We start from the raw sequence: 24948 nt of genomic DNA, 5'->3' as shown, positions 1-24948 counted from the left end.
TCAAGATGATGGGACAAGTGCTATGGGACCTGCTGAGCTCACCGAACGGATTCATCCCATCCGTACTTAGTGCGAACCTGACGTTCCTTGCCTTGTCACCAAACTCCTTCGCGAACTTGACATTGAAACTCTTCCACTGCTTGCCATCGGAGGGGTGTCGTAGCTTGCCATCGCCCTTGATGCGTTCTGTCGATGTATGCCACGACATCAGCTTGGCATCCTCTGGGTTCCCAAATATCGCACGCAGGCAATCGATCATGATCATGTACCACACTAACAGGGCAGGACTTTTCCTCTGCATGTAGCCCTCTTCTTCCTCATCCTCAAGAACCGGGATCTGCTTGGCCGTCTTCTTCTTCTTCTGCCTACTCTTGGCCCCTTGTCATCCACATCGGCGTGACAACCAGCAATCCTCTTGTACCGACTGGTGCCATAGTGCGGACAGCTCTGCAAGTTCTCATACTTACCCCGATACATGATACAATGGTTAGTGCATGCATGGAACTTTTTAAGCTTCATCGACACTGGCCGAATCATCTTCTTCGCTCAATAGGTATTGGCGGGGACCTTGTTACCCTTTGGGTATGTGTAAGCAAGCATACGTATCAGGTCGTTGAAGCTAGTGTCGGACCACCCATGGCGAGACTTCAGCATCAGCAATTCGATGTTAAAATGCAAAGCCGTCCATTACTTCAGACAGTCCTTATACAGCGGATCTATTGCCGCTAGCTTCATCTCTTTAAAATTCTCGAGCCACTTCGGATTCCCTAACAGAACATCGTCTTTGTCCTTGCGGTTCGCAAGGTTCTTGAAAATCTCCACGTCTTCGGGCCCCAATAATCACTCTGCTCATCACAATCTCCATCACCATCATTGGCTGCCATGTCTTGGAGAAGTTCGTCAATGTTGACATAATTACGATTCGCGGTATCGCCGCCTGTTATTGTTGCTGTTGATGATGAGGGCTATTGTCCTCGTTCATCATTCACCGATGAGTTTCGTTCTGATGCACCGGTGGCGCTCGGATCTGCTTCGCCGTGAAATTTCCAGACGGTCTAATTGTCGACAAAACCATAGCGGATCAGGTGAGATTTCACCACGCTATCTTCATGGACAAGATTATTCTTGCATCTATTGCACAGACAAATGGTGCGCTCCCGACCCAGACTTGTGCGATGCTTTTTTACAACGGCAATAAATTTTGTCACATGATGCTGGAAAGTCAGATCGTTGTCAGCCCTCAGTATCTTGTACATCCACTCTGCCCTGTCCATGAAGAAGACCTTGCACACAACGAGAAACTAGAGTCAACGACAGATCTAAATTGATCTGGATCCGGTTTTCTCTCTCCTCTATTTAGTTCTAGATCCAGATCAAGATCCAAAACAAGTAGAAGAGAGGAGGATGGGAGGGTGGAGAGCTCAAAACCAATCTTTTGCGGTGTCCTCCCTCACCAAATCCAAGGCAAAACCTCCCCCTCTAAAATGGCCAACTTTGGGTGTTTTGAGCTCAAAACACCAAAAATGGAGGAGGAGCCGCGGAAAGGAAGAAGAGGGTGGCTGCTGTATATAGCAGACTTAACTGAGGCAGACATTGTGCAGACTTAACTGAGACGGACATTGTGCCAGAAATGCCTCGGTTAATTAAAATTAACCAAGGCGGTTGATTTAGGAACGAACACCTCGGTTAATTCTTTAATCGAGTCGGTTGTCTTGACACAACCGCCTCGGTTAAGTTTTATTAATCGAGGTGGTTGTGTTAAAGTGACCGCCTCGGTTAAACAATTAACCAAGGCGGTTGTATGGTGGGCGACGCGGCGCCAGTTAACCGAGGCGCTCTGGGAGGCTGCCCGCCTTTGACGCAATTTTTAAGTGCCTCGTAAAATAGAATTCTATTAGTAGTGGTATTTGTTAAGAAATCTATCCCTCTAATTTGACAGCGACTTCCGAGAAGTGGTACTAAAAACATGTGATACCACTTCTTCTGCTGACTCTATATCCATGCTATACAAGAAGACCTTCACGAAAACACCAGTATGGGAGACCAACTCTATTTGGAGATTCAAATCCTTATTTACCATAACTTAGTACAACACAAGACTCTTACATTGTTTATATAGCTACCCTATCATAACACTACTACTCTACTTGACAAACTTGTCATCTTCTACTTGAGACCTCTTATGCCATAGTAAGGCAAGAAGGGAGGGGAGCACCCCTATTTATAGGACTCCATGGCTCATATGATTTTGCCATGTGTCCATCTTCTACACACTTCCTATAAAATATGTAACTCTAGAAATTTTCTCATGCTTATTATCTAACTATGCAAATATCTAGTTTTTGGAGTATTCCACATTTTACCATGAAGCATGGCAATCATGATTCATGTATACTCTCTAATCTTCTAGAACATTCACACAAATATGCATTGCTATTTAAACATTTTTAAATTCCATCATTTATAAAACTTAGTATTTCATCAGTGGTGTAACGAGAGAATGAAGCTCTAGACGTACTTCAGTGTATGATGTAATGAAATTTGTGATCTGTATCTATTTGATTTGATGTATTGAACATATAGATTCTGAACATAATTACTCAATTTGCAAAACCGCTAATGATGTTAGTATCCCACTATAGCATTCTCTTAGCCTATAAAAAACTGACCGCTAAACGTCTTAGCCTGCTATTTTTAACATTGGTCACAGTAGACCTTGTAGATTATGAAAAGTACCAACGCAAGCATAGATATGGTTACTGATCCTTGTAACAATGCCCTTCCTAGCATGTTTACCAGCTCTTTCCTAATATGAACCAATAAAACTGAATTAGCACAGAGACGTTACAGTAAATCCTTGCTGCGCAAGCGCCTGTGCAGGGTGCGGTGAGGCTCAGCTCGCGTGGGTGTGTGGCTGTGCACCAACGAAGCCATGGTGTGATGGTTGTGTCGGCCACCAGATGGGCCGTGCAAACGCCGTGCATTTGCATGTGCTTGCTATGGCGGCTTGCAGCGATGGACAAGCCATCGACGGCGCGCTCGGGACTCGCCTCCGTGCATCCATGGTCGGAACGGTAGTGGTGGTAAGCGGCTGGCACAACGCTCTTGAGCTAATCGTGCAGTGCTTGGCGTCGCTGGCTTGTCGTGTCGTGCCCATGGTGAGGCTCGGTGGCGCTACGCGTGGGCGCCCGTGCTCGTGTCGAGCCAGACTATGCGCTTTGGCGTGCGAGTGTCCGTGCTTCTGGCGCTAAGGCACAATGACTGCATGCCCACAGAAAGGACGACGGCAGTGGGTAAGCAGCGTGTTCAGCGGCGCTTGGGCCGCGCGTGCGCATGCTCGTTCAAGAGGCGGCACGCTCATGCACATGGCCGTGTGTGCAGTGGACGGCTGTGGTAGCGAGGCATGCCCTGCAAAAAGTTTAATGGCGGCGGCGGCGGCGAAGGTCGGAACAGATCGCCAGGTGTGATCAACATTCATACTAGCTGCACACCTGCTCAGCACGGTCCCTCCTCCTCCGCTGCTGTTACCACCTGAGTATCTGCCCTGACGGCGTCATTGGCTTCAGAGGCGCGCGTTCCAAGAAGACATCTTCGCATAGTCAGTTCAAGAATTGATGGGCCTGATTGTGTCCGTGTAACACCCAAGTTGATTATGTTCCTAAGATGGTCATTAAGTTGTTAAGCAAGACATTTGGAGACGAAAGAGTCATTATGAGCTAAATGTCATTTTTGGATCAAAGTTGACCAAGTCAACATTTAAGATTCCAAAAGTTGGAAAATTTAATAAAAATATGATGGAAAGTTTGAAGTATTTAAAACTTAGTGAAAGCATCGTTGGAATTGAATCCAAGTTGTAAGTGCCTCAAAAGAAAAGACAAAAGAGGAGAAATTGGAGTGTAATGTTTGTGGTCTGAAAACCGCAAGTATGAAAACAACAGTGATTAACCAAGTTTGGACCCACTTTCTGAATAAATTTGTATGCAAACTTTGAGATATGGTGGAACAGAAACAAAATTGGAGTACCAAGAATTATCTTGGTCAAGTAGTTCCATGGAAAATGTGAAGAATCATATTTTTAATCAAGCCTCCTAGATAGGGGTGGCAAAGGGCCTAACATTTTGAACTAGAAAATCTAAAGATCGGGCCCTAAAAAGGCCGGGCTCTAAACATATATATTTTTGAACTAAAAATTTTAAGGGCTTTATTGGGCTGTGAAGAAGCCATTAGGGCCATGGCCCATTACCACCCCTACTCCTAGATGCAATGTTGAGTTTGTCATTGACATATTAGGTCTGTCAAAGTTGGATTAAGTCTGTCATAATTGCCTGAACAGCTACTTCAAATTTGAACACAATGTCGTATTTACCTTACAACTACAAAATAAGAATTTATATTTATTTTTTAATAAATAATCGTGTTGTTTCTTTTTAATACTTACGCGTAACAAAGATATGTACAAGATCTAAATAACTTTGGGAAACACATCTAAATGGAAAGAGAGCGATTTAATATAAATTACGAAAAAGTGTCATCAAACACCGAGTTCGTATGAGAGAGAAATACCAGTTACAAATTTTTATTCAAGATTGAAAAAGAGAAATATGGACTATATATGGACACTTATGGATTTGAGAGCCAATCGCGCGCACCATTCATACGGAATTCAATTCCAGACTTCAGCATCATTTTTATTGATTGCCTTCCTGAAAATCATTTGAATGAATATTTTTAAGAAAATCACTAGTTGTTGCATAAACACCAAGGTAATTAGGAGCAGGAATTAAATCACTAGCTGAATTAGAGAAAGACCATTCCATAGACTCGGCATATTAAGATAATTTCAAAATGTTCTAGCTGGTTATTACTGATCCAGAGGAGGTAGGCTGCACCATGAGATGCCAAGGAGAACTTGCCTGGGAACAGCCCTGAAGTTTGCATCAAGTCGCTGGATCTGAGGCTAGTGTGCTTGCAGCCATTTCTAAGCTCAATGGCTTGCTTTTCCTTGATCGTCCACCCATCATAGATCCTCCACCAAAATTGCAGCAGCATATGTGTATTTTTATGAAAAATCATGGAAGAGAAGGCATAAAAAAATCAAAACTCTATAGCTCCGTACAGTCTCCGTGAACCCAATCTTGTACCACATACAAGATTAGTTCCAAAAACACAATCATTTTATCCTTCATGATACCAAAACAAAAACCCCACCATTTTGCTTAAACTAAGCATATTTTGTTCAGTTGCAGATTTTGGTTGAAACAATGAACCATACTTTTTCACCAAACATATGCATGGAACTCGATGAAATTAGCGCCAGCACGTATACCTATTGCATATAATCACACACCATTCTGAGAGAAATTTGGGATGTTAGTAAAAAAAAAATCATCAATGCTCCGAACTACAGGTAATCAATAAAAAATAACTAGCTGAACTAGCTATCAGATCAGACCAACAAAGATAACCCAGAACTAGCTATACATGTGGCAATCCAAGAACCATGCTGATCATTTGGGGTGTATCGGCAGGACCTTACCAGGGCCAATGCAGATTTTCATGTCATTTGGATTGATCATATCTTGTGCATGAGCCAAAGGAGGTCCCTTGTTTCTAATGCATCAGTCACCATTGTTGCACAGGAGAAGGGAGCGGAACTAGTAGAGGTAAACAATTGTAGAAAATCCAACAATGATCTTTAGGGGGGGGGGGGGTACAATTATAGTGCACAAGGTAAACATAAAAATTTAGCAAAATGCAACCAAGACTTATATGGACAAGATAAATACGAACAGAATAATTGCAGATTCTTGGAATACAATGACATAATTGATTCCAAGGGAACTATACTTCTAGAGTACAGTGTTAAATTATGATTTGAATAAACAAAACTAATATGGCTAGACTTAGAGTCATTTTAGGGAATGCACTGACAACTTTTACCCAGCTGTTCAGAGACGAACACAGCATCATGGCAAACAAATACTGAGTCAAGATTAACAATAATGATCAAATTAGAAGAGCACATTGAACTCTAGTTAAAATAATAGAACAAATTGTCAGGATATTCTATTTGAATCAGGCAGAACCCTGATTAAATACACCATATCCTTTGTCATCATGTTCTATTCAGTTAACTGTGTACAACACTCCCATATCGAAAATGATCTCCATTCTAGAATAAATAAGATGGGCCTGAAGCCACTAAATGGTATGTTTGATTGGATTTGACTATCATATTACAACAAGGAACCATGACTAAATTGATCTTGGTAATAGAACAATTTGGAAACTTACTAACAAACATATGACTGTTTGTGGTCTAAAAGTATTAAAAAGTTTGCAGCATATACTCAACTTTCCATTGTTATGAGAATGTGGGACGCCAACATGGTTGTCAGCCACCACATGCGTTTCAGAGATGATCCATAGCCAGGAAAACCCTGATTGACAAAGAAGTATTTTATTAGTGCCACTAGTAAAATTCAAAGGGGGTATGAAATCTGAAAATGTTACTATGAAGATCCTCAGCGCTAATGCGAGCAGAGAACAAAAGTATCTTCAGTTTATTTATCATATACACCACTAGTTAACCAGTGACTACAAAATGGCTGAGTTTACTAGCTAATATGCGTTTCCCTAGACATGCATGCTAATTAAAGGCATGCTTGCAGTCCTTTCGGAGACCCACACTCTTACATAGCCCCATAACAAGTAAATTCATTCAGGAACAGATAAAGGGGAGATCGCCGATTGACGCCTTCATGTGACGTTTTGCGCTCTCTTTCTTTCTTTTTGGCTTCAGCTCTAGGGGAGTGAAGCTTCAGTTTGGTGGTTAGTCATAGCTTAGTCGCGTTCTCAGGCTTTTCCTAGCTTTTGTGCGGAGGCTGTGCCCTCTCGGTGCCGACTTTGGCTAAACTGGTATCCCCAGTGTGCTCGTGGGCTTGTATCCAGTACCTTTTATATGATTTCTATAAAAGCTGGAATGTTTCTGCTTCAAAAAAAAAACAAGTAAATTCATTCCCAGTTCAAGAACCAGAGTAAATGCATTAAAATAACATAGAATATCATTCTCAGAATTTTTTTTTGAAAGCACCCAGGAGCACTGGGGAGTCATGTAAGATTTTGAGGTCCACGCTGACCGGACTCTGTTGACGCCTTTTCTGGTCAACACACGAACGCGCTAGATCGCGCGGTGCGAGGAGGGGCTCATTGCAGCGCCTCCTACGTGGAGCGGTCAGACCGGTCAGAGGGACCGGTCAGACCGGTCGCCGTGTAGAACGGCGACGATCCGACGAACACTCACCCGGGAGGGACCCCGTCGGGGCAAGCGCGCGTAGGGTTGCCCTAGGCTCGGCAGGCCAGCTAGGACGTCCTCAAACGCCATGGAGACGAGAGAAGAACATGTCGAGGTTGGAAAAGTAGGATAACGAGGAAGAAAAGTAAAGGTAATGAAATAGTAGATTTGTTTTGTATTTTGATCGATTGGATATCTCAATCGGCCGTTGCCCTTTATATTTATAGGGTGGGTGGACTTGTCTCGCAAGAAATTCTATTACAAGATCTAAATCTATGAAAATCTCTAGTTGTACTCGGACTCTGCTTGGACCGGTCAGACCGGTCTGACCGATCGGCTACATCGTCACAGACCAGTCAGACCGCCCGGGGCGATCGGTCAGACCGGTTGGTCTAGTCTGCTGCCAATTTTGGTCATCAACATATGCCCCCCTGTTCTTTGGCAAAGCTTGCGTGCCAAAGAACACTCTTCTGGACCAAAATTGTCTAAAGGCGATGATCAACGATACATCGGCCATTTTTTGTGCTAAAGGCGATAAAAATTATCGGTCATGTCTTGCTTTTCTTCAAGTTGATGATGAATCAATTTGCTTCGGTCTCCAAACTTTCTTCATGGCTATTGGCTTTGTTGGCTTGACCTCCACTTCTTGCCCCATCGTTTCTTGTTTGCGTAAACATTGCAATCTTCGCTTTTGGGTACGAGACAAGCCTGAGGGACACCACCTCAGCTGTAAGTACTTTGAATTTTCCTTCACGTCCTTCTAAAACTCGGCCGGGTGGGGAAAGACCGCCCCACCGGTATTAACTTAAGAAGAAGCCTCGGCTTCTCCGACCGAGAAAATCCCCGAACCCTGGCCCCGCCCTGACACTGGGAGACGTAACCCTTGGGAACTGTGCCTGGGCCATGTAAGGGTCCTCAGGCCGACCTGCCCTCCTTGCTGCAATTAAGATCCTTTTCGACCAGATTATTGCTAATCGGTCTTTGAGAGATACAACTTGGATACATAAAAGGATATTGACTATAATATGGTTGTATATACATCCTACTATAATCCAAAGATGTATAACAAGAAGGATACGACCAAAACCATGGAACAACTGGTCCTGAGTATGACATAGCAGCACAGTTACCTTGAGACAAACGAGGATCCAATTGCTCGCAAGATCTTGATAATGTCTCATCCTTAGCTTTGCTTGGCCGTCCCATCTGTTTCTTCTTCTTCTGAGTAGCTCCTTACTTCTCATATTTGGCCAAGAGTTCCTTAAAACTCGGCCTCATCTTGCTTTTGGAGGAACTCTCAGATTCACCGGACGCACCGGTCAGACCGGTATGAGTACCGGTTAAACCGGTTGGCTTGTCGTCGGTCTTTTCTTTCTTATCTTGCCCCCCAGCCGAACTTGATTGTTGTTCAGCCATATCGTTTGAAACATGTTCAATATCAGGGACAATTTTATCAACAGAACTAACCGATATTTCTTCAACGGTCGGCTTTTCTTTATCTTGTATCAAATCTGAATTTTTATTCAATCGTCCATCTTTTTTGACACGATAGACTTGCTTGATCACTTTGTATTTTCTTTTCTGCACAGGCCAATTTTTAGAATCAAAACGGCCACTTTTTGTAGGTGATGGCTCACTAATTGCCAGCTCCCTACAAGTAATATAATTTGGGTGCAAACATGTAGGAAGAGACGGCATATATGAATTATGAAACCACGGTGTACAAGAATGGCATATTGAAATAAGCACCCCATGGCATATACATAGAGGATCCATATGATGGAAACGGCATTGACATAGGAGCATAATTCCATTGCCGATTCTGATTATAGAATTTCTGTTTTGGAACAGATTTTGGTTGCTTGAAATTTTTAGCCCGACTAGCATGTTTGATATCCTTTTGTTTTGAGAATTTAACTAGAAGCTTCTTATTGGTCTTCGGAATTTCTTTTTCATGCTTATGACGGCTTTTGGATTCAACAGTTTTCCAAACACCAATCTCGGGTTTCTTGGGCTTCACTATCATTGGCTTTGATTTATTTTGCGAAACCGTCGGCGAGGCAGTTAGACCGGTTGGAGAACCGGTCAGACCAGTTGCGGTACAACCGGCGCCTTTACCTTTGTTTTGTTGCCCCCGAGCGTAGAAGTACTAGAATTAGTTTCCGTGCACTTGCTAGGGGATTTTTGATCAACAAATTCGGCTTGAGACGGCCGAATTACAGCTTGACCAGCAACATCAGGCAAACTTTTGCAAGGATTATTAGTCGGCTTTTCAATAACCGAATTTTGAGCAACAGGGAGCTTGGATTGAACTATCTATTTGATCAATCAAATCTTTGACAACACTAGATATAACATTAGATAAAGTACCTGAGGATCGCATCTCCATTAATATTTCAATGGTGGATGGAATCTGACACTCATTTATCTTCTTGACTCCTTGCTCTGTTGTATGGCAGCGGGACAAGAATAATCTTCTAACTGCTCCGTCGTATTCTCGCTTATACTCCTCAAGTAGCTTATCACGTGCCGCCATATTGCTAGGGTTTGAAAAATCAGTAATGATAACCTGATTATCTTCCCCAGCGGAGTCGCCAATTTGTGTTGACGCCTTTTCTGGTCAACACACGAACGCGCTAGATCGCGCGGTGCGAGGAGGGGCTCCTTGCAGCGCCTCCTGCGTGGAGCGGTCAGACCGGTCAGAGGGACCGGTCAGACCGGTCGCCGTGCAGAACGGCGACGATCCGACGAACGCCCACCCGGGAGGGACCTCATCGGGGCAAGCGCGCGTAGGGTTGCCCTAGGCTCGGCAGGCCAGCTAGGGCATCCTCAAACGCCATGGAGACGAGAGAAGAACAACATATCGAGGTTGGAAAAGTAGGATAACGAAGAAGAAAAGTAAAGGTAATGAAATAGTAGATTTGTTTTGTATTTTGATCGATTGGATGTCTCAATAGGCCGTGGCCCTTTATATTTATAGGGTGGGTAGACTTGTCCCGCAAGAAATCCTATTACAAGATCTAAATCTATGAAAATCTCTAGTTGTACTCGGACTCTGTTTGGACCGGTCAGACCGGTCAGACCGGTCGGCTCCTGCCGGATCGGCTACATCGTCACAGACCAGTCAGACCGCCTGAGGCGACCGGTTAGACCGGTTGGTCTAGTCTGCTGCCAATTTTGGTCGTCAACAGACTCAACGCAAATGAAGCTGCCCGAGTAGTCTCGGAACGCGCCATACTGAGGTACTCACACCACCACACACACGCACACACACCCCGACGCACACCTCAGCACCCGCGGGAACACTGTTCCCAGTGCGAACCCTGCGTTGAGCTGCGCTCCAACGCGGGCGGCAGGCGCCCCAGCGGGCTGCCTTACCAACGCGCGTAGCGCGCGTTCGCACTCATCAGAAATTCATAGTCCAAATTTGGGACATGGAATTATTAAATTGCAGTGTTCGAAAAGAATTATACCTAACTGTGACGAATTCAGCCCAACGCTGAATTGACATGATTAAGTGTCAGCGCGCTGCTGCTGCAATGCATGTCGATTATGCCAAGTAACACGGAGGTAGAGCATTAGAGCAAATTTTGAGTAGCATGTGCCATGCTAATTAATCCACCAGTGAGAACAACTTCATGTCCTGTCTAGGAAAACTGAGAAGTGCTAAATTCGTAGTAACCCAGTAGATAAATGCAACAAAAGTATTCTAGCGGAATTCTAAATTTGCCCATTAGAATTCAGATTAAGTGAATATCTGCAAAACCTCACATAGTCAATCTGACAAACACCTTCTGTGCATAATAAATTGAAGCAAATTTAATTAAACCATACGCATCATGGTACAGTCGCCACGAACCCAATCATACAAAAGGAGAATAAAGGGACAATCCAGATCAGATGCGGGGAATGAATTTGAACGGGATGCAAGTTGTATTAGTACAGTGATGAGCTAATCGATGAGCGAAAGCTTGGTAGGTAGGATTTGGAGCAACGCAGAGGGAGTTACCTCGCCGGGATGGTGCTTGCTGCCGTGGCCGGCCGCTGCTTGCCGCTCAACTTCAGGTAGTAGTGGTGTCGTAAGGATGACGTTGCCCTCGTGGAGGAGGAGCAGGATGGGCGTGGCGCCGCGCGGAGCAGGATGGGCCGATTGGTATGGTGGAAGACGAGCAGCAGCCGATTAGCTCCTCGACTTTAGTGAGTTCTAGCCTTCGAGGACAATGCCCGCCGGGGGAGGCAGTTGCGGCCCCATGGCCGTTGAAGACGGGAAGGCGTGTTGTGCTTGAAGCTCCTGAGCGGATGGCAGGCCGAAGGAGGATCTGGTCGCAGGATTCGGCGCCGTCGGCAAGTACTCACCTGGCAGCGACGGCGACGGCGACGGCGACGGGAGGAGGGATCGTGTTACACCCGTTGCTACTCCAAATCGAGCAGCGTGAGATCCATAAGATAGAATCGAATTCGATAGGGTTGGGGTCGGGCGATGAACCTGACACCCGTGGAGAGATTTAGAGCAACTCTAGCGGAGCAACTAAATGGACTTTTATATGATAATTTAATCGGTAGACATCAAAAATAGATCTCCAGCAGAGGAAGTAAATGGGCTTCTATTTTGGTAGACCTTCCAAATTTCTCCTTCCACCCCCAATTTGGTGGCCCTCTATTTGAGCTGCCAACTGTGGGCCCCACCGATTTTTTTTCCCTTGATCCCAATCCCTTTCGGCAGCTGCGGTGGCCGCGGAACGGCGGCGGCGCGTGTCGCGCGGTGGCCGCGGAGCCGAGAAAGAACGCGGAGGCCGTAGAGCAGCGGCGAGCGCGCGGAGCACATGGACACATACATGTCTCTCTCCCTCGAGCGCAGCAGCCGCGGCGAGGTCACCACGCCCGGCCTCCGGCCGGCGGCGGTGCCAGTGCCGGTGCCGCGTACCCGCGCGCGGTCGCGGGCGTGGACACGTCCCTCTCCCTGGTGGCCGGCGCCGCGGCGTCGCACGGGCACGGCCATTACCTCCCCCTCAACAACAACGACTCCCTGGACATGGTGCTCCGCCCTCTCCCTCCCAAATCCAGCGCCCCAGCAACCTTCTTCTTCTCCTCCTCCTCTCGATGGTACCCAACCTGGGCGGCCCCTCCAAACATCGCTGGAGTGCCGCCATCAGCGAGCACCACCGCCGCTGCCCTTTGCTCGCCGTGGATGCGCCTCCTCCGGCCGTCCCGATCCAATCCAAGCCACCAAAGGTGCGCCTAGACCTCCTCTCCGTTTTCCCCCACGGGCCCCGCCACCGGCGACGAGGTTCACCGGAAACGGGCCAGGCGCCGTGTCCCCTATTCCTCAAGTTCGGCCAAGGATCTGGATGCAAGGAAAAATAGAAATTCCAGGGTCTAGAAACGCAAAAGTTACATGAACATCTAGCTGTGAACAGGTGGGGCCTAGTTGTTAGTTGAAAAAATGGAAGCCCAATTTCCTCAGCCTGCTGTAGTGGAGGACTATATTTGAATGAGTAAAATTTAGAAGTGGGCTTCTAAATGAGCATTTGCTCTTAGGGTACGTTTAGTTGGGTGGGTTAGCCCCAACCACACTTGGGACATCCTGATGATGTTTGGTTGCTTGTCCAGCTCTCCTAGTCAGTCTTATCCAATGCAAAAGGTACCTCCTAGCCAGCCTTAGTGAGAACGAGGGAAATGTCCGTTCCCAGCAAGCCTGGCTTGCGCCAGCACAAGGTGGCTCAACGATTGATTCCTATCACCTCCGCCTGTCCTTCCTCTCACCTCCGTAAGTCGTATCCCCTTCGTCTCCGCCTCTGGCATTCGCCATGCTGCCTCCAAACATGTTCCTCAGCCTCCGCCACGCCACGAAATGCGCTCCCCGCAGCTGGCGGCATCCCCCGCGCGGCTGCACGCCCGCGTCGCCGGCGGAGCGGGCCCGCGGCCGCTCGTGCGTCTGACTCCGAGAGCCCTCCGCGGGGCTCCTACAAGCGCTGCCAGGGGCTCTCCGCGGGGTTTGCCTGCTGCCGCCTCGCGTGGCTCCTACCCACGCCGCTGGAGGAGCTCTCCGCGGGGCTCCTACCAGCACTACTCGACGGAGCGTGGCCGCGGCTGCTCGAGCACGCGGTTCTCACCCGTGCCGCCGCGTGGAGCTTGCCCACCGACGCCGCGCTCGCGGCTCCTGCACGCGCCGCCGGCCGGAGCTCACCCACCACCACCGCGCGCTTGCCCCCCGGTCGAGCTTGCCTGCGTTGGCCACGTTTGGTTTGCGCTATGCAAGAAATTGCAGCAACTTCGACCGCTAATTAAGGATATTAAATGAAGTCAGTTTACAAAATCAACTCTAGAACCCTTGCGCTAGGAACTCTGAAAAATCTAATGAGATATTTGACCGCATGATTAGAGTATGATTACTGTAGCATCACTATAGCCAATCATGTATTAATTACCGTCATTAGATTCGTCGCGAAAAATTATACCCATCTCTAAAAAAGTTTTATAAATAAATTTTATTTAATATTTTATGTGTGAAAAAAAATCCGTGCTGGGAACTAGCATAGAGAAACCAAACAAGACCTATGGCTAAGCTTTGCTTTTCAGCAAGAGGGGTAGCTCCACCTCTACGCGGTACAGGGTCTCATGGTCAACCAACCAAACGGAAGCTAAACTAGCACAAGCCTATCTTTAGCAGACAACCAAACGCCAGCGACTGCACTGCTCAAACTAGGCTTAACCGAGCCTGGCTTAGATTTTAAGCTTGGCTAGCCTAGCACAAGCAACCAAATGGACCCTTACTCAATTCAGATAATGCAACATGTTTCCCGCGGGGTCCGCCTCCGAGTTTCTGCGTTTTAACCTCTATACGGATTACAATAGCGCTGGATCCACTGGTCAGCGGTACAATGTTCAAAATATGTATTCTATCGTGGATAACGTAATATAGATGACGCTTAACCTTTGTCTTGACTCCTGGTAGTCATGACATCTCCCCCAGCTCAAGAAGCTGCTGCACCTGCAGGCAGCACGCCCGAGAACCTCTCGTGTAGAACGTACCAATCCTCCCAAGTCGCCATCTGAGGAGGCAATTTGGACTATTTGATGAGTGCTTGCGGAATCGCCTTGCCACCTTTCTTCACGAGTCGGCGTTCCAGGATCTCTTCTGGACGTAGATCCTGAACATCCAGTTCTGCAACTTTAGTAAGTTTAGAAAAGACAGGTGTATAATTAGGCAAAAATGATTTCAGTTGGGAAACATGGAACATCGGGTGAATTTGACTGGCCTCCGGCAAGTCCAGACAATATGCAGCGCGGCCAATACGCTCGGTGACCGTGTAGGGACCAAAATACTTGAAGGACAATTTAGGGAAAGGCCGGTTGACCAAAGAAGAGTGAGTATACGGCTGCAACTTCAACAGATCCATTTCTCCGACTTGATATTCTCTATCAGAACGGTTTTTGTCAGCAGCGACCTTCATTCTGTTTTGTGCCCGAGCCAACTGTTCTTTCAGTGATGTGGCCTGATTATGTAAGTCAAGCACTGTGTCATCTACTGAACTGCCAGGTTGCATGGATACTTGCAAATAGCCAGTGTTTGGGTCATACCCATATAGTGCATGAAAAGGTGAACGACCAATAGCTGTGTGAAAGGAGGTATTGTCCCAAAATTCAGCCTGAGGTAATATCTGCTTCCATTTTTGTGGTGCACTATAAGTCACACATCACACAGGGGCGGAGCGCCCTGTAGGGCAAGGTGTGGCAGCTGCCACAGCTTAAATTTTTCTAGATACACATAATTAACTTATATCATTAAGTGTTTAAGCTTTCAAAGTATTAGGAAATATGCTGCAGTTTATAATTTTGTCAGTATAGCTAAGTTGCGCCACACCTTGATTCTTGTCTGTCCTCCGCCACTGACATCACAAGCACATTTCCAGACATTGGTTTACTCATTCCGTCTGTCCATCAGTCTGCGGGTGGTAACCAGAACTGAGTCGCAACTGTGTTCCCATCTATCTGAACAACTCCCTCCAAAATGTACTTGTGAATACCTTGTCTTTGTCAGACACAATTGTCTTAGGCACACCGTGTAACTTCACCACATTATCAAAGACTGCTTGAGCTATGGTAGGAGCTGTATAAGGATGTTTGAGTGGTATGAAATGGGCATACTTGGTGAATCGATCCACAATGACTAGAATCACCGTGTAGCCTTCTGACCTGGGTAGTCCCTCAGTGAAGTCCATGGACAAATCTTTCCAAGCCCCTTCTGGAATGGGCAGTGGTTGTAAAAGCCCTGTAGGGTGGATGTTCAGGTGTTTTGCTTGCTGGCAAACCTAACATTGTTTTATGAAGTCCTCCACTACCACTTTGAGACCCTTCCAATGGAATAGTTTGTTAATTCTGTGATAGGTAGCTTGCACTCCAGAGTGACCACCAATAGGACTAGCATGAAAAGCATGTATGAGTTTTGTTTGGAGAGCTGGATTTTGAGCCACCCAGAGTTTGTTCCTAAACTTGATCAGCCCTTTATCTAGACTGTACCCATGTTCATCTGGACTTGTGATTGCCAACTGAGCTAACAATTGTTGTGCTCTAGGGTTAGTGACATAGGAGTTTAGTAATTCTTGGACCCAAACTGGTTGCATTGAAGACACCGCTTGAATTGCTAGCAAGTGACCCACCCTAGATAATGCATCTGTTGCAGCATTCTCTTTGCCTTTTCTGTAAACCACCCTGAATTTGAGGCCCATTAACATGTTCATGACCTTTCTTTGCATTTCTGAATGCAGGTTTTGTTCATGGAGATAAGTAAGACTTTTGTGGTCAGTTCTGATGATAAATTCCTGGTGTTGCAGATATTGTCTCCACTTTTCTACTGCCATAATCAAGGCCAAAAACTCCTTCTCATATATAGATAACTGTTTGTGTGCTTAGGCTAAGGATTTACTCAAGTATGCTACTGGTTGGCCATGCTGCGTCAGGACTGCACCAATACCCACATCTGAGGCATCTGTCTCTATCGTAAACTGCTTCTTGAAGTCAGGTAGGGCAAGAATAGGTAGGGATGCAAGTGGGTACCCATTGGTGTTTTTGGGTTTCTCATTTTAGTTCATTTTCTCTCCCAAATTAATTACGTAGCATGCCACTCTAGTTCATTTTATCAAGTTTTGGGTCGACCCAATGACCCAAAAAATGTGGGACTTGCATCCCTAAGAATAGGGGTGGTTACCATGGCCTGTTCAACTTGTCAAAAGCTTGCTGGGCTTGGGTAGACCACTGAAATTGCTTTTTTCTTAAGAGCTGTATAAGAGGGTAAGCTAACAACCCATAGTGATGTACAAATTTTCTATAATAACCAGTCAACCCAAGAATCCCCTTAATTCTCACAGTTGTAGGTACAGGTCATTTGAGCACTGCTTCAATTTTACTAGGATCTGTGGCAAACACCTTCATCAGAAATAATGTGCCACAAATATTCCAATTTGGTTTGGGCAAAGGAAAATTTACTAGCCTTCATATACTTTTGATTTGCTCTCAGTTTATCCAAAACCAAAGCAATGTGTTGCATGTGAGAATCAAAATTAGGGCTATAGATCAATATATCATCCAAGAAGACCATGACAAACTTTCTTAAGAATGGAGCTAAAATCTCATTCACGATGCATTGAAAAGTTGCTGCAGCATTGGTCAGGCCAAAGGGCATTACCTTGAATTGATAGTGGCCTTGATGTGTCTTGAAGGCTGTCTTAAACTCATCTTCTGGTTTCATCCTAACTTGATGATAGCCAGACCTCATGTCCAACTTAGTGAAGTATTTAGTTCCAGCCAATTCATCTAGGATTTCCTCAATTAGTGGCATGGGAAACTTGTTCTTCACTGTGATATCATTCAATCTCCTGTAGTCCACACAAAACCTCTAGGAACCATCTTTTTTTAGTACTAACAAAATAGGACTGGCAAAAGGACTACAACTTTGTGTGATCAATCCTGCAGCTAACAGCTATTTCACTTGCTTCTCAATCTCATCTTTGTAGTGTGGTGTATATTTGTAGGGCCTGGCATTAACAGGTGCAGAACCTTGGAGTAAAAGGATTTGATGGTCATAAAATCTATGGGGTAGGAGGCAATGAGGTTCCTGAAAAACATCCTAGTATAGTTGTAACAATTCGTGGACAACTGCATTATGATCTTCAATCTCTTCCACTGGTACTTCTTCCACCACCGCTAATGCCCAGACATCATTGCCATGCATCCACTTCCTGACCTGGTTGATAGACACTTCTGGTATGGTAGGTGTGGTTGGATTGACCCCTTGAAGGGTGATCTGCTGACCCTTATGTTGAAATTCCAAAGTCTTCTCAGCCCAATTGCACTGCATAGGACTGTTGGATTTTAACCACTCATATCCCAATATTGCATCATAAGCTGGCATATGTAAGACCTTCATAGTTGTCTGCATAGTGTAACCATTGCTCCACCATTCCAAATTGGGAACCCATTGATTGGTGATTAATATGTCACCATTGCCCAGGTTAACATGTTGAGGGGACATAGGTAGTGTTGGTATATTCAACATTTGGACAAAGTTTTGACTGATGAAACTGTGGGAGCTGCCAGTATCTACCAAAATCAACATAACCTTGTTCTGGACTAAAGCTCTTACAACTAGTGCTTCCCCTTATGCAGTGCCTGCCAGTGCATTCAAGGATAATTGACAGAATTCAGAAGCTAGAGTATCTTCCAATTCCAATTACTAGATCACTTCCTCTGTCAGTACTGCATCCAAACCATTCAGTGTCAATGCATTGAGCTGTTATTGTGGTCTTTTGGTGCATGACTTGGCATGGCTGACATCATATGGTTCTCTGCAGTAAAAGCATAGCCCATTGGCCTTCAGGTAATCGCTTGTCTGTCTTTTTTTCCATAATGGACTAGGGGGTGCAGTGGTTTTGGACTCTTGTTTGAAAGGAGGATTATTCTGTCTGTTGTTGTTTCCAGGTTTAGTCCATCTATTCTTCCCTTTATCAACTACTTGTTGCTGAATTTTAGCTAACATCATAGCTCTCTCCAATGTTTCTGGTATTTGTGACCGGACCACATTGCCAATCTCGGGTTTCAATCCTCCTAAAAACTGTGTGGTGAAAAACATTTCCCCCACCTCACTGTTGTGCATGGTGAGTTGGTACCAAAGGTCCTCAAAGCTAGATTTGTATTGATCCACTGAAGTCAACTGCTGGAGCTCCAATAGCTGATTCAAAGACTCCCTATAGTCATTGCTGCCAAATTTCTACTCCACTGCAATGATGAAGGTTGACCAATCCCCAAGACCATGCTTAAGTTTGTAGACCTTGAGCCACTTAGCAGCTTTGTCATCCATGTGGAGAGAAGCATAGGTAGGCCACATACTTTCAGGTAAGTTGAAGATTCGAAAATAGTCCTCACATTTGTCCTTCCAAAGACCGGGGTTAGAACCTGCGAACATTGGAAACTGCATTTTGGGCATGAAACTCATGGAATGTGTTTGTTCCACTGATCCTTCTCTATCCCTGTGAAATGCTTTGTGTGGTGGAACACCATGACAACCTTGAGTTGGTCCTGTGCCTGCAGTGTTGTTCTGTTGGCATTGCTGAAATGACATTTCATCAGCACTGTCACTAGATGCTGGACTGGGTGGTATGTCTTGGCGGGCTCTCATCTGATTGAGGGTTAGCTGATCTACTATATTCCCTGTAGACTCCATCTTCTTAGCTAATGTCTGTTGTTTGGCCAATATTTGCTCCATCACCCTAGCTGAAACATCAAACTAAGTCTCCACCCTTTGTTGGTGAGCCTCTACAACCCTTACTTTGGCAAATAATGGATCTAAACTTTCCATGACACTGTCCCAATGCGTATCCTCTGCCTGAGCATGCTCCTCCATATGATCGAGGAGAATTTGGGTCTGCACGGAGGGCTTAAGGGGCGCCGTGATGACTACACTAGAAGTAAAGCAACAACTGTTCGATTTGATACACCTCCACGAGGCCCGAACAGAGTTACTAGACCGACAGAGTGTAGTAGTCACTCACTGGGACCCACGCACAATGTCGAATTGCTCGATGTCGTGCCCATGATGCAGGACCCGTCGACACGCCGTCGCTGGATCCCTAGATTGGAGATTGCCTCTGCGAACGCCCAAATCCCACTAAAACCCTAAGCGGCGCGAGATGGTGTGTTCGACGACATCAGAATGGCTAACCATCGATCTGCGGTGGCCGTCGTCAAGGGAAACTCGAGGACGGGCGAGGACGCCAGAAATGAGTGATCACGGCGGAGCGGGGCGAAATTTCCGTGGATGGAACTGGCTGGAAGGGATTTGGGGGCAAATCAAAAGACGAGGAACACCAGAATCTGATACCACTTGTTACACCCGTTGCTACTCCAAATCAAACAGTGTGAGATCCACAAGATAGAATCGAATTCAATAGGATTGGGGTCGCGCGATGAACCCCGACACCAGTGGAGAGATTTACTCAATTCAGATAATGCAACAGGGTTCCTGCGGGGACAGCCGCCGTGTTTTAACCTCTAGACGGATTACAATAGCATTGGACCCACCTGTCAGCTATACAATGTTCAAAATACATATTCTATCCTGGATAACGTAATGTAGATGATGCTTAACCTTTGTCTTGACTCCTGGTAGTCATGACAGATCGATGGCGACGGCGACGGAGAAGCGGAGCATCGTCGGGAACGGAATCAATCTAATCCCGAGTTGGGGGGCGATGGTTCTAGAAGCAGAAACCGCCACGGGGGTGAGGGCTTTGGCAAGAAAAACCGAAAGACAGGCGCGAGTTCTAGTTCGGTCGCTGGGCTGGCATGACAGGGAGGGACGGGGAAGCTGGGGCTCGAGTACCAAATAAGTTATTTCATACCCAGGGTATTTTGGAAAAAGTCTAAATTATTTCTCTCAACTATAGATAAAGTCTGGATAACTTATTAAACTAGTGTTTGGTTCATTTTACCCCAGTTGACGCTCACTAACGATCATTTCTAGGCGTCAACTTGATCACAAAATCATGAGAGTTTGCATTTCTTACACGCATCCTTATCCAATAAAGTCCTTAAACCACACTTTACCTTTTAGAATATGCAAGTTGTGTTTTTAAGCTAATATGCAGATTACAAGCACACTTTGGCCCGACATAAAATCACAGAAATTATCAGAGCACTGATTCAGGCTCAGATGGACCAGAAGTGATGCAAGAACCCAATCCAAACAAGTCAAGACAGGCCAACCCCAACGTGGATCAGACAAGGAGACCCAAGACAGCCTGGCAGAAGAAGTTGGGGGCGGTTAGTGGCCCGGGCAGGCCGACCGACCTACCTGGTCGGCCGACCTGGCCCGTCGGCCCCACCGCCTCAACCAGGGCAAGTGGCGTCTCCCCATTGGTCCTCTACGTCAGTTGTGATGGCTTCACCCCGTGGCTCCCTGCTATAAATACAAGTAGGGGGTAGATATTACAACACACACACCACACACCTCACATCTCTCCTCTCTTTCATTCCTTGCATAGTCTTTAGGCTTAGTGGAGTTTAGGAGAAGTCTAGGAGTCATCGAGTCGCCGGAGTTGCTCGAGAGTTCTGGTATGAGTTCATCTCTAGCTCTCTCTTGTAATATTCGGTCGTTTGTAATAGAATTAGACTATGGTTACCGATATCTACTTGAAGTATGTTCTGAGTTATCGGATACATGCTTCTTGATATGGTTGCGTTATCATTCCATGCTTGCATTGTATGATCGCCCTGTGCTGGAGATGGTTAGTCTTTTGTTCTTAGAACTCTATCAACTGCTCCAGTATTCGTATGATTGCTCTAGTGTGATGTCTGTCCATCCGGAGGGTGGGGGCTCCACGCGGGACACTAGAGTATCCCTTACTAGTGTAGACATCGTGTCCAGATTAGCTAAGTGTTGCTGGATGTCAACTATACCCATGGTTTGCAGATGTAGCCGGCAGGTGGTGACAGCTCTATCCGAGCCCGAGTAATCCACCACATTCGGTATGGGGGGTAGGAGGTATATAAAGTCGCCGGCGTATACAGGCTCCTCCCGTTATTTCGATAGCGATCTCCCTGTTGTGTAGTTTAATCTCTGATGAGCTAACCAATGAGAAAGTGTAGATATAGCTAGCCTAGCACAGCTGACTCGAGCTCTGACTTCTACCTTGCTCCCGGCCTAAAGCATCTTTTATCTTTCTTTTATCTTTTATTTATCCGAGAGGGTAGTTTGTGTGTGTGTCACACTACCTCCTACCATATTATTATCTTACCCCTGTTTATGCATGAGAATATCCAATCTATATAGAGTTCACTAACTAATCTATATATCTTCTCACTCACCGCCTTCCCTGCGAAAATATAAATGACACCCCGGTATACTCCCGGGTAAAATGCTACAACGGTATTCCGTGCGCTTGCGGATTTATTCGTGGTTCATGAAATATTGCCACCCCAAATTGGTGTCTACGGGCGTCATCGCTGGTGACGTTGGTAGGCGCCAACAAGCATTTTTGGCGCCGTTGCCGTGGAAAGCATAGAGTGAAATATATAGACAAAGTTGTGAACAAAATTGAAATTGGTATTCGCTTGCTAAACAGGCTAACTTGGCTTTGTTTTTTTTGTCTTTGTTGATATGAAAACAGGGTAGTGTATGACCGGTTTCGACTTGCCGCAAAACTTTCATTCCATCCAGAGTCACTTTTGAGAAGAGTTCGACCTCGTATCGTACCTCCTCAGATCTCACTCTCGGCAGTCGATCTAGTCATCGCATCGCCGTCAGCTCCTAGAGCTATGGCCCAGAAGACACTCCGTTATTACTCTGCTCCGTCTGCTAACCAGGTCCCCACCGGGCCCGAGGCTAACACCGGAGGAGAAAATTTTGAGATCAAGACGGGTCTCATTACGATGATGCAGGCCAGCCCTTTCTGTGGCAAGGCCAATGAGGATGCCAACGCTCATCTCCAGCAATTCATGGAGTTCTGTAGTACTTTTGTTATCAAGGGTGTATCGCAAGATGCAATCTGGCTCCGTCTGTTTCCATTCTCTCTTTTGGGGAGAGCAAAATAGTGGTTTTATGTTAACAAGGCTGCTGTGGATACTTGGGACAAATGTGCCAAGGCGTTCCTCTTGAAGTTCTTCCCGACGGGCAAAACCAATGCTCTTCGTTGTCGGATTTCGAACTTCCAGCAGACATCAAATGAGTCAATTCCGGAAGCTTGGGAGAGGCTTCAGGAGTACATTCTGGCGTGTCCGCACCTTGGAATGGATAATTGGCTCATTCTACATAACTTCTACAACGGGTTGACACAGTCATCCTGTTATCATGTGGATGCCACTGCGGGTGGAGCTTTCTTCTCGCTAACCATTGAAAGAGCTACATTATTGATCGAGAAGATGGTTTCCAACCAAGGTTAGAGCGATGATCGCCTCCAACCACGCCAGCGAGGGATGCACTCCGTCAAGGAGGCCGATATGCTCGCTATGAAAATTGATCTCTTCCTCAAGATATTTGAGGATTATTCCCAAGATAAGGCTCAAATGCAAACACTTTAAGCCTTGGAAACTCGCATGACGTGCGAGGTCTGCGGGAATGTTAGACATTCGGGCGACAATTGTCCAGAAACCGAAGAAGAAGCTCTATTCCTCAATGGCAGTAATGGGTTTCGTCCACAAAGAGGTCCCTTCAAAAGAAGTTGGCCGCTACAGTCAAATCTATGGAGACCATCCATGCCAAGATGGACGGATTCTCCACCGCTATGAAGAACCAGCTGAGTTTCAATAAGGCGCTAGAGACTCAATTGGCTCAATTAGCTGCTGCTACACCTGCTGCTGAACTAGGGAAGATTCCGGGGCAACCCGAGTCAACTCTAGAAAGCGTGAATGTCATCAATGCTCTGTGGAAAGAGCCACTTAGCAGGACACCCCTCAGCTATGCAGAGAAGCTCACACACCCAAGAAGAGGTGCGTGGGGCGAGTTAGCAGCCATAATAAGAGAAGATCCCGGAACCCCAGTGATCAGTTGCTCAATCTTTGATTATGAATTTGATCACGCCCTTTGTGACCTTGGGTCCAGCGCCAACATCATGCCCAAGGTAACTTTGGAGAAACTAGGCTATCCATCAATTTTCCCTACCACTATGTGTGTACAGCTGGCGGATTCCACGATAAGATATCCAGAAGGAGTTGTGGAAAGGTTAATGGTAAAGGTCAAGAATACCTACATATTAGTGGACTTTGTAGTCCTTGATATGGAAGGAGATCTTTGAATTCCGCTCATACTTGGGCGACCATTCCTCAGGGATACAAACGCCAGAATTGATGTGGGGACAGGAAGAATTAGCCTCCGTATCATGAGAAAGACCATGAAATTAAAGTTCAAGAACAAAAAGGTGGTATTCCTAATTCATGAGGATAGTGAGAAACAAGGGCTATGGGCAGAGCACGGTTGGGATGATCAAGACTATCACCCCCCCTTCCAAGCCAGCTTGGGAGGATTGAGAGATTCATACTCCACCAACCGAGCCAATAGAAGACAACCAGAAGATCCCTGACTTCATCGCTAATACAGTATGGGAAGATCTGGATGTAACACCCGGTTTATAAAAGGATATAAACCGAGCAATCATATACGTGCCAGGATCAAGTCACACGTATATACAACAGAATGAACAGTATATCACAGCACATATCACGTAAAAAGATATAATAAAGCGAATACAAATTTTATTTATTATATTAATGTCAAAATGTCTGATACAGCGAAAGCGAAGTACAAATATGAAGCCTCTCGGAAGCTGGGTGCCACAGGGACGTCGACTGGGAGACGAACGCCTAGAAGTCCTCGTAGTCCTGGTAACGCTGAGCGAACTCCCTCGTGTCGGCAGGAACTGAGCAGTAGTAGAGTATCCAAGAGGAAAAAGTAGGGAAGAGGCAAGAGTGAGTACACAACTTGTACTCAACAAGTATAACACAAACTATGAGGCTCTAAGGTTGGCTGACTCAACTGCATTAGCTTTTAAGTGTTGGCAAAATTTTATTAAAGCTATTTACTATGAGTTGATGAATTACCATTAACCCAGTTACGAAGTAATTAATCAGAATTAATCATGTTACTACTGAGAACCAAACCACAACCATACCAAAACCCCGAGAGGCACCCCCTCGTCGGAAGGAGCTAACCCCACTAATCAAAAGGAGGATCTGGGCCGCTCATGACCGTGAGCACGGCTAGAATACCAGTTTTACACTCTGCAGAGGTTGCACATCTTTACCCACAAGTCGTGAGCTACGCTAGTTGTTCATCACACTTCCTTAGGTGAGATGACTAGCGACTCACTACGAGGCCGTTACAAAGGACACATTGGTAAGGTGTAACCGCTAAGGAATCAGGCTCCGCAACGATGGTAACCACCTCGAGGGGTACGCACACCAAGCCTCGTAGCCTGGCCAACATTGAAGCTCACCACCCCCATGCCCCGTCGGTAAGTTACTCCCGAACCAAAATGACCTAATTAGTAAGCCAAGACCATCCCATTCCAGTCTTGTGGTAGCGCTGTTGTCCCAGGTTGTCGCTCTATGAACCGGTCCTTATGGAGAGTGGCCAACCATGCAGTAAGCACCGTGCTGGCCCCCTA

The 24948-nt window shown here is 46.0% G+C and overlaps 1 long non-coding RNA gene and 1 other non-coding gene across 3 annotated transcripts; both read right to left on the bottom strand.

The window, feature by feature from the left end:
- Positions 1–5210: 5210 nt before the first annotated feature.
- LOC120703638 lies at positions 5211–11795 on the bottom strand. 2 transcript variants are annotated; one of them, XR_005687101.1, is made up of 2 exons: positions 10768–11795; positions 5211–6440 (listed from the first exon to the last, which is right to left on the bottom strand). It is a non-coding gene; the product is annotated as an uncharacterized LOC120703638 (long non-coding RNA). The 2 variants fall into 2 exon arrangements; XR_005687100.1 differs by having other exon boundaries at positions 11304–11795.
- A 10676-nt stretch (positions 11796–22471) lies between these two features.
- LOC120705299 lies at positions 22472–22578 on the bottom strand. The gene has a single exon (XR_005687886.1). It is a non-coding gene; the product is annotated as a small nucleolar RNA R71 (small nucleolar RNA).
- Positions 22579–24948: the final 2370 nt, after the last annotated feature.

The sequence above is a fragment of the Panicum virgatum genome, chromosome 4K, assembly GCF_016808335.1.
Source record: "Panicum virgatum strain AP13 chromosome 4K, P.virgatum_v5, whole genome shotgun sequence".
Classification (NCBI taxonomy): Eukaryota; Viridiplantae; Streptophyta; class Magnoliopsida; order Poales; family Poaceae; genus Panicum; species Panicum virgatum.
Note: the sequence above shows the minus strand (reverse complement) of the source record. Positions and strands in the feature narration are given on the sequence as shown.